The 10,953-nt window shown below is 44.4% G+C and overlaps 1 protein-coding gene across 1 annotated transcript in view; it reads left to right on the plus strand.

Moving 5' to 3' along the window:
• Positions 1–7,865, plus strand: part of LOC149863728 (ferric reductase 1-like) — a 76,373-nt gene extending 68,508 nt beyond the window's left edge. Inside the window, exons 18-19 of the transcript XR_016442455.1 lie at positions 7,230–7,296; positions 7,808–7,865. The gene's annotated coding sequence lies outside the window, so the exon portion shown is untranslated. The remainder of the gene's footprint in view (positions 1–7,229; positions 7,297–7,807) is intronic.
• Positions 7,866–10,953: the final 3,088 nt, after the last annotated feature.

Below are 10,953 nucleotides of genomic sequence, written 5' to 3' on the forward strand. Positions count from 1 at the left end.
ACTGGGGACAATTCAGTGCTTGAGTATCCCAAGTATTGATGTTAGTATCGTGTTTCTTCAGACTGGCCTTCCAGATGTGCTTGGATCTGTTCTTTGCCTGCCTCTAGAGTGGTGACTATTGGCGACTTGGAATTATGGGGCCTGTTTTGAGAGCCATGTGTTGGACATCCTTATAACATGCCCTGCCCAATGGAGCTGGCGCTATATACATGTAACTTTAAGGCTGATGGTATTGCTTGAGTCAGAACACTGGCATTTGTTCTTCTGTCCTTCCAGTTGATATGGAGGTTTTTCTGAAGACATTGCTGATTGAAATGTTCCAAAGCTTTCAGGTGTTTCTGGTAGGTCATCCAAGTTTCACCCCCATACAACAGAGTAGGAATGACAACAGCTTGGTAGACTAGAAGTTTTGTTTAGGTTGTGATGTCATGATCATCAAAAACATGATTTTGAAGATGTCCAAAAGCATCATTGGCAGATTTTACTTGGTTTTGATTATCATTGTTTAAGTTTTTGGGACAGGTAACTACTCAGGTAGGGGGAATGGCCAGCATTCTCCAGGAATTGCTCTCTAATTTTAATATGTAGAGGAACAGGTGCTTGGTTTAGGGTGGATTGATAAAGTATGTTGCTTTTCATAGATTTCATAGATTTCATAGACATTAGGGCTGGAAGGGACCTCGGGAGATCATTGAGTCCAGCCCCCTGCCCAAAGGGCAGGAAGTCAGCTGGGGTCATAGGATCCCAGCAAGAGAAGCATCCAATTTACTCTTGAAGGTGTTCAGTGTAGGTGCTTGAACCACCTCCAATGGCAGGCTGTTCCAGACCTTGGGGGCTCGGACAGTAAAGAAATTCTTCCTTATGTCCAGCCTGAAACGGTCTTGCAGGAGTTTGTGACCATTCGACCTCGTCATCCCTTGGGGCGCTCTGGTGAACAGATGTTCCCCCAGATCCTGGTGGTCACCCCTGATAAACTTATAGGTGGCCATCAGATCACCCCTGAGCCTGCGCTTTTCCAGGCTAAAGAGTCCCATGGCTCTCAGCCTGTCATCGTAAGATCTGTTTTCCTGACCTCTGATCATGCGCGTGGCTCTCCTCTGGACTCTCTCAAGCTTCTCCACATCCTTTTTGAATTGTGGAGCCCAAAACTGGACGCAGTACTCCAGCTGCGGCCTCACCAAGGCCGAGTACAAGGGGAGAATGACGTCCCGGGATTTGCTCGAGAAGCATCTATGGATGCACGCCAGCCTTTTGGTCGCTTTACTAGCCGCAGCATCGCATTGGAGGCTCATGTTCATCTTGTGGTCAATGATGACCCCCAAGTCTTTTCCTTCTGTAGTGCTAACCAACGTAGCACTGCCGAGCCTATAAGGGTGCTGCAGGTTTTTCCTTCCAAGGTGGAGAACCTTGCATTTTTCGGTGTTAAACACCATGAGGTTCTCGTCTGCCCATTTGTTGAGCTTGTCCAGGTCAGCCTGGATCACCCGCCTATCTTCTGGCGTGGATGCTTTGCCCCAAAGTTTGGTGTCATCGGCGAACTTGGCCAGTCCACTCCTAACTCCAATGTCCACATCATTAATGAAGATGTTGAACAGTATGGGTCCCAGGACAGAGCCTTGAGGGACCCCACTGGTTACAGGGCACCATGATGATTGACTGCCATCAATCACAACCCTCTGGGTCCGACCACGAAGGCAATTTCCCAGCCAGCGGATCGTGGTGGAGCCAAGGCCACAACTGGGCAGTTTGGCCAAGAGGTGATCATGGGATACCAGATCAAAAGCTTTTTTGAAGTCAAGATATATGACATCAATCTCTTCTGCCTTGTCCAGGTGATAGGTCACCTGGTCATAGAAGGAAATGAGATTGGTCAAACAAGACCTACCCGCAACAAACCCGTGCTGGCTGTCCCTTAGAATGTTAGCCTGGGCCAGTCCCTCAAGGATGGCCTCCTTAATAAACTTTTCTAAGATCTTTCCCAGGATAGAAGTCAGGCTAATGGGCCTGTAGTTAGCCAGATCCACTCTCCTCCCTTTCTTGAAGATCGGCACCACACTGGCCTTCTTCCAGTCTTCGGGCACTACACCAGAGCGCCAGGAGTTTTCAAAGACCCGTGCCAGGGGCAGGGCTATGACGCTTGCCAGCTCCTTGAGTACCCTGAGGTGCAGATTGTCAGGGCCGGCTGACTTGAAGGTATCCAGCTTCTCAAGGTGTTCCTTCACGAGGTCAGCATTGATGGAGGGTAGGGGATCCCCCTCACCCAGATTTCCCTGTCCCATAGCAGGCATGGGCATCCCGTGTGACTGATGAAAGACTGACGCAAAGTACCTATTTAATAGGTTGGCTTTTTCCTGGGCGTCAGTTGTCAGTTGCCCCATCTGGTTTAGCAGGGGTCCAACATTGCCCTTGCTTTTCCTCCGGCTCCCCACATATCTGAAAAAGGACTTTTTGTTGTCCTTGACGCCTGAAGCTAGTTGGAGTTCAGTTGCAGCCTTGGCTTTCCTGGTTTGCTCCCTGCAGGACCAGACCAGCGCGGAGTAATCCTCCTTGGAGGTGAATCCCGTCCTCCATCCTTTGTAGGCTTTCCTTTTTAGCCACAGTAGGTCCGCTAGGTCTCTGGAGAGCCAGGGGGGCTGCTGTGCCTTCTTGCTGCCTTTCCTCCGTGTTGGAATAGATTTAGCTTGTGCACTGAGGATCGCTTCCTTGAGAAGCAACCACTCTTCTTGAACTCCCATCTCCCTGGGGTCATGGTCCCTGAGGGCCTGACCGACTAGCCTCTTGAGCTTGTCAAAGTTGGCTTTTCTGAAGTCAAGGACTTCTGCGTTGCTGACTGACTTGCCTGCTTTACGGCGGATGGTGAAGGTGATCAGCTCATGGTCGCTGTCACCCAACTTCCCATCGATCACTAGGTCGCTGATTAGGTCATCCCCCGTAGCCAGTACCAGGTCAAGCAGCGCTTTGCCTCTCGTTGGCCCATAGACCTCTTGGGTCAGGTAGAGGTCATCCACGCATGAGAGAAAGCTTTGCGCCCGCTCAGATTTAGCTGAGTGATCTTCCCACGAGATGTCCAGGTAATTGAAGTCACCCATGACAACCAAGGTCCTGGAGCAAGCGGCCTCAGTCAGTTCCCGGGCAAACTCCTGGTCAACCTCGGGACTTTGAGTGGGAGGTCTGTAGTAGACTCCCACCGTTGTGTCCCCTGTGCCGAATTCCCCACGAATTTTTACCCAGAGGGTCTCTAGCTGTCCATGCCGGTCGCCAACATCAGCTTGCAGGGACATGTAGCTTTCCTTCACATAGAGAGCTACACCACCGCCCCTTTTGTCAACACGATCCCTCCTGTACAGGGTATAGCTCTCTATACCCGTGGTCCAGTCATGGGTGGAGTCCCACCAGGTCTCCGTTATCCCAATGACATCATATTTCATGAAGTTGAGTGAGTGCAAGCATTTCATACACTTTGCAGAAGCAATCAGGAGTGACCTAGAGCTGTTCAGTTGAGTGGACTCATGACACAGTTGTCAGCATTTTGAAGATCAGTAATGGAAGTGTTGGTTTTTTTAAATTTGGAATGTAACCAGTTGATGTTAAAGAGATTCCCAACCTTGCAATACTGGATGCTGACTCCAGATGGAAGTCTATCAGCAATGAGATGTGGAATAACTATGATACAGATAGGAAAGATTGTTGGTACAATCACATATCCTTGCTTGACTCCTTTGTTCATGTTCCCTGTGATAAACGTAATTACTATAGTCCCTATAATGCATTTGTGAACTAGTGACTACCTTAGGAGAGAGATGAGAGCTATGACTAATGCACAGACCTTAAGCTCTGCATACCTTATAGGCCCACAGAGGCCTATTGAGCTCTGTCCCCGTACATTTTAGTGGAGAAAAGGAGTAATGTGTGGACACCTTTGTGTGCAGGCAGAAGTTGAAGAGGTCAACAAGATTGCCAGGAACTGTGAGGAATTCCTAAACTCTTCATGACTAGGAAAACTAATAGGAAGAGAATAGCAGCTGAGAAATGTCCTGTGGAGACGCAGAGTTCCACAGGATATTTTAGGGGGGTTGGTTGTAGCTGTGTTTCTCTAAGGACATAAGCAGACAAGCTTCTATGGGTAAATCTGATATCTTTTATTAGACTAAAATAGTTAGAAAAAATCTTCTTTTAAAAGCTTTCCGGTACAAACACATATCTTCAGGCAGAGGAAGAGCACAAAACAACTGCAGATGCTTTCTCTGCCTGTAGAAAGGTTTTTGTACCCAAAAGCTCACAAAGAAGAATTTTTCCAACTATTTTAGTTGGTCTAATAAAAGATACAGGATATTTTAAGCATAGGTGTTCCAGGAAGCTGCAAGTCCAGCCTAAATTCCGAGAACCACAAGTTTTGGCCTGTTGTGGCCTTTGAGTCGGTTATGATTGTTTGTGACATGACTTGTATGAAATTTTTGGACATACGGATTTCTTTTTTAATTAATGAAATGTTGGCCAGACCCTGATGGCCTAAATTTACAGTTTGTGTAATATGGCAAAGATCCATTTACTTCCATTTATAACTATCCCAGCAGTTATAGGAGTGAAAGGAAACAGACTGATGTGATTACTCTTGCTATGTAATGCTGTAATGGCATGCAGGTTTCAGGGTAATAATGGCTATCTGTGGTTATTTTACACTAATGAAATGTAAGTTAACTCAGTGGGAAAAAAAGCTAGTAAATTGGTTTCTAAAATTAATTACCACCTCCATTGTTTGAAAAAAAAGAGTTTGGTTCAGTAGATCACAGAATCATAGGAAAGTAGGGCTAGAAGGGGCCTCATTAGGTCATCTAATCCAGCCCCCTACTCAAGGCAGGTTCATCCTTGAATAAACTATCCTAACCAAGTACCTGTCTAGCCTGCTCTTGAACATTTTCATGGATGAAGATTCCACAACTTCTCTAGGCCGCCTGTTCCAATGCTTGACTAGCTTCATAATCAGAAAGTTCCTCCTAATCTACAACTACAATTTCTCCTGCTTCAGCTTGAATCCATTGCTCCTTGTTTTGTGCCTTATGATTGCAGAAAACAGCCCATCTCTGTCCTAATTGCCCTCTCAGGTATTTGAATTCTGTTACCAAATCCTCCCTCATTTTTCTCTTCTCAAAACTAAATAATAGCTCTATCAACCTTTCCTCATAAGTCTTGCTTCCCAGGCCTCTAACCATTTTTGTTACTCTCTACTGGCCTCTTTCCAGTCTGTCCACACCTTTCTTGAAGTGTTGGGGCACAGTACTCTAGGTGAGACATCACCAGTTCTGAATAAGGCAAAAGAATCACTTCCCTTGATTTTAAAGTGACAATCCTATTAATGCAACCTAGAATACTCTTGGTCTTTTCTGCAACAAGAGCACACTTTTGGCTCATATTCAACTTATCCTTGTATACCCATGCAGTGACCTTATATTCTTCCATAGCAATATTACCACATTTCAACTTTTTGTAGGATTCATATTCATTTCCACTCTTTAAAAAAGTTTGCTGTCTAGCCAAGTTGGTCTCCTGTTGGCCTTGCCATTCTTCTCTAGCATCAAATAATATAAATAATTAGATTTTTTTTGTATATTAGTAGTAGAGGTGTGTGTATATGGGTCTGTGTGTATGCAGTATGTATATTACACAAATGCGTATGGTCGCTGGAATACTGAATCTTATGTATATTTAATTATAATAATGTTGGGCTTAGTATGTGCCATTTCTTAAATATTTACTCCCAAGTCATTTGAAAAATAGGACCAGAATTATTTAAAGGGTGAAAACAAATATTGTTTTCATCAGGAAGCTGACAGTAAGCAATATGACCTCAAAAAACATTACAAATGTCAACTTCTCATATGTGGACTGGGACTTACAATCAGAAGCAAGTCTAGGCAAAGACTATACAAGGCAATTGCACCAATTTAAATGGATTTCTAAATCAACTTATTTAAAACAGTACCACGTTGATTAATAGGCATACTTAAATCAGTTATCCGAAGCTGGTTAAAAAGTGCAGGTATATTTTGTGAACATTTTTATTTGTTTTGGCTGAAATTTATGATATTTTTTTAAAAACCCACATATAAGCCACAGAAAAAAATCAAAACATTTTTGCAGACATTTTATTCTAGCTCCTCTACTGCAGGTTTGGTTTAATGTAATTCAGTAACAGATATTAAATTTTATAAGTTCTTTTACTTGGAAATGGACAATTTAGTTGATTCGAATCAAGAATGGATCTAAATTATGCCCATTCACACAGCATATGCCATTAATTTTATTTCCTTCCTACTTATGATCCCTTTTAAATTCTCTAACTACAACTTGAGGGTTACTTGGTCATAGTTTATTTCTTAGAATGAAATGTTTGTCTTATTGTGCCTCTTGAAAACCTATGTACTTCAATGGGATTACATAAGTACTAAGACAAAAGTGTGTGTGGTCCTTAAAGTCACACTAACTGAGATAAAACTCATACTCACTTAAGCTTAGTGTGATGGATAGAGAAGAGCATGTAAGGAAGTCTAAATGGGTTAAGGGTGGTGCACTTGCATGCTGGAGGCCAAAATGATAGTTTGTGGGCTTTGTTGCATAGGGCACTTAGGATGTGCTGATTGCATATGAAATGTGAGTGTCTAATGTGCACGTTAAAGTACAATCATATAGCAGCAAAGTTAGGATTTTTCATGAAAGAAATATGTCCCATTCATATTAATTAATGCACATTTAGCTATCATCAGACTTCTCCACAGAGATGTCACCCTGCCATGACATCTGCCAAGGACTCCTCTGATGTATTCCATTGTTGGTCAGTTTCAAGACTCCAGTTTGGTGTGGAGGCTGGGACCGATAATCAGCTGATTGTTACCAGGCTTTAATTTTGGGGGAAAGGACAATTGTAAGGTCTAGGTTCAGTTAAAGTTGTGTGCACTGCAACCAAGTACTTTCCCGACCCTGACCGTCAGTATCATGATCACTGGCCTGTATGTTGTAGTGGTGGTCCCGACTCTCGCCTGTCACATCTTGATGTTTAAAGGTGATCTCAATTGAAAGGTGGTAATTCTAATGCCACTGGGCAATGATATCTCAATGTAGATCTCTTCTGGGGTTCTGACTTCCCCCATGCCCCAGCTTAGCACCACCCAGATGTTACGCTGCTATTCATTTGCATCGCTCTTAACTTGCGAATTTTTGTTTTTCTATTTTAGGCTCATGCGCGTCTCGACAACCATCTCGATGGAATAGAAGCAATGTGGATTACTTCTTCAGTCCCAGGTGAGTACTATGGTTGGTATCTCTCAAGGGTTAAGCCCTCTAACAGAGCAATCACATCAAGGAAATAACACAGTGAAAAAGAAATAAAGCCCACTTGGGCTGATATCCCTGCTCTGCCCTTGGTCCCAGGGTGTATTGCTCAGTCAAGGGATTTTCCCCTTTATGTTCGTCAGGTAGGGTTGCTGGCTACTTGATGCAGCACGCTGCTGGCCTGTAGAGGTGAAGGCGTGGCAGACTAAACTAGCAAAAAGAAAAAAAAGGTAACTTAAGTTCAATAACCTTATAACAGGGCTCACCCACTCTCCTGGCTGGCCCTTTCACTGCAGCAATTTGCCCCGCTCCAGCCGGCATCTCCCAGCTTAATTGAGCTCTTTGGAGCTCCGCAGCCAGCTGGCCACTGGTTCTCCGCCATTGCGGCCGTCCTGCCAGGTCTTGGGGGACAAATCTCAGCTCATTGTACTCCCCACACTCCCTCACCTCCAGTTCTCCATGTTCCTTTTTCTCCTTCCAGGGCTGCTCTAGCCTCACAGAGCAGCTGCTGCAGAACCACAGCTCCCAGGGAACTCTCCTCTCTTTCACCAGCTCCTGCCAGTTCTCAGTAAGTATCTTCCTTGTTTCCTCTTCTTCACAACAGTGTTTCTAGATAAAACAATTTATTTATTGTAAAACATAAACATGCCTTTATTTTTGCCTGGGTGAGTAACCTGATTAGCCAGCATTCCCTGTATTGTGCATATGGGCTGTGAGGGTGATGTCACAATGACTCCTCAATAACATTCCTGGCAAACATAATAATCATGCATGCTACTATGCACTTATTCAAAACTTTCCACCTGAGGGGAGCTCAGCACAACTGATAGCCATTAATTGAGCATCCCAACAATGTGGTAAAGTAGGTAAATATCATTATTCCATTTTCCAGATGAGGAAATTGAGGCTCAGAGTGCTTAAATGGATTGACATACGTCTCACAGGAAGCTTAGGGCAGAGCAGAGACTAGAACCCAGGTCCTGTGAATCCTAGCATTGTGCCTTAGCCACACACATATCTTTTTCACCATCTCCATGAACACCGGTGTCATCTGAACATTACCACTGAGGTTTGGTACTGAAGGCTTGGGAGGGAGGAACTTAGACAGTAGACCCTGGGGACTGTGGAATCCACCATGACACTACTGGGCTTTTAGGGTGCCTATACACATGCTTCAGGGTGGGGGTTGTTTTAGTTAGAGCGGATCTCAGAAGCTGTTCTAATTAAAATGCTGCAATCTCAAGTATTCAGCGTCCTGGATTTCAAAATGGCAATTGGGGTGCCTTAACTAAAGCTTATTCTATGAGCTTTAGTTAAAGCACCCTTGCCACCATTTTGAAATTCAGGACACTGAATACATGAGACACTGCCGTGTGCTGAAGTATTCTGATTAGAGCGCTCCAACAGATTAATCAAGTCTGCTCCAATGCATTCTAATCAAAACGTGTAAGAGCACATATACAAGTGCCCTTATTGTCCAGAAATGTCCTGTTTAGATAATGCCAGAAATATGGACCTAAATGATACTGATACCTCCATCAGCTTCAACTAAGACCTGGGCAAAGACTCAGAATCCATGAAACTGTGTATTTGGTAGGTCCCTACCCATTATTTATTATCTTTTTTTCCTTTCTCTTTTGTTTTCTATTTCTGACTTAGCTAGACAAGGCTTTGTTTTTTTCCCCAATGCTGCTTTGATTCCATGATGACAGAAGCAGCTAAAAGTGATATCTTAAACAGCCCAACACTGGTGCAAGATGCTGATAGGCACAGCACTATTCCTTAGCATTGAGGATGCAAGGATAAGACAGCACCAAAAACGTAAGGTATATTTTCTATCTTTGGTTTTCTCTTCTCTCCCATTGTGTGCTTGTTTTGTCCTACCTTCAAAGAAGCAAAATGGTATTCCAACAAGAATAGCAAATGCTCTAGTCCATATTAACTAACTTTTTCTCTTTCCCTCCCCGAGACAGGTGGGAAGTGACAGCTTTAAAAGATTTTTAAAGGGATTTGCTTGCTATCAAGCCAACCAGGCCAAGTTCTCTGTACTCAAAATCCAGAGCCACATTTAACTGTCTAATTCTTCATAGGAAGAGCATACTATTTAATACTTAATTCTCTCAACCTATTTATTCCATCAAAATTAAGACAACTTATCTCAATCTCTAATATACATTCCTTTCCTGATTTGTGATTGCTTTCTTAATTCCTGACACTAGCAGTTTTGCTGTTTCAAAATACTACTCTTTTAATTACCTGACTCTGGACTGACAGGAGTTGAGGGACTCAGCATGAGTCAGCTAATGACACTCCAAAAGCTTTTAAATCCAAACTTAGAGCAATTGTGTTTTTAAGTGATTCAGAACACAGGTTTTTACATTTGCCATGTTAGTGGTCCTGCCTGAAGTGTTTGATATTACTTTGTGGGCACATCTACATGAGATGTTTACTGCAAAGCTGACTAATAAGCTCTTCAGTAAATGTTTCAGTGTCTGCATGTGCACCCCTATTGGGGGTGGGGGCAAGAAACTACCGTATTTTTCGGACCATAAGACGCACCTGACCATAAGACGCACCCAGTTTTTATGGCAGGAGAGACTATGTGTGCCGGTGGCCGGCCATTTTTATTGCCGGCTCCCGGCCACCGGCACGGGCGCCGGCTTCCAGTGTAAACAAGCGGCGGATGTCCCGCTCGGGCTCCGCCGCCTCCGCGGGCAAGCTCCGCCCCGTCTCCCCGGGACACGGCATAAACAAGCGGCGGGTGTCCAGCTCGGGCTCCGCCGCCTCCGCGGGCAAGCTCCGCCCCGTCTCCCCGGGACACACACCTTCGGACCATAAGACGCGCACCCTCGTTTTCCCCCAACTTCTGGGGGGAAAAAAGTGCGTCATATGGTCCGAAAAATACGGTAAAACTCTACAGCAGGATAATACTTGTAAATACTAGTACTACCCTGCTGTGGAGCTTCTTCATGTGCAGCAGCACACGTGTAGACCCTGACCCGGCTGGCTGGGACATAAAGGTGCTTCAGTGCAGGGACTGCCTGCTAGCTAACCCCTGCACTGAAGCTCCCTTATGCACGTCCTTCTGTAGCACACAGAGCCGGGGGAAGCAGCCCCAGGCTGGCAGGCTGACCCCTGGAAACCCCTGCCCACTGGGGCTGCTCTGACCCGACTCCATGTACTACGCATGAATAAACTGTAGAGCTGATTGCTCTGGAGTTAATTGCTCCCAGGTGCACATTCAAACAGACTGCCCAAGAGCAAAAAACTCCAGAGCAGTAAGCTCGAGAGTTTATTCATGTGCACTAATGGCATGTGTAGATGTGCCCAGCATCTGCTGGTTTGCTATTTGATTTTTTGTTATTGTAAGGTGATTTGGGACTTAAGAAAGGTGTTATTAAAATGGATAAATAGTAAGGATTCTTTATCTTGATGATAGTAATCCACATTGTTCTGTCTTCTCACTCTGAGTGATTGCTACCATAATAGTATGTTATATCAACTTAAGCTTCTTGCTCACTGATCAGGATTAGCAAACTGGAATCATTAAAGCAAGTATGAGCCATAAATCTGCTTATGTTCAACAACAGAAAACAACAATGACAAATGACAAAGATACAGTGTTGC

Source organism: Crocodylus siamensis, chromosome 5 (assembly GCF_052110815.1).
Source record: "Crocodylus siamensis isolate JL-2025a chromosome 5, ASM5211081v1, whole genome shotgun sequence".
NCBI classification, from domain to species: Eukaryota; Metazoa; Chordata; order Crocodylia; family Crocodylidae; genus Crocodylus; species Crocodylus siamensis.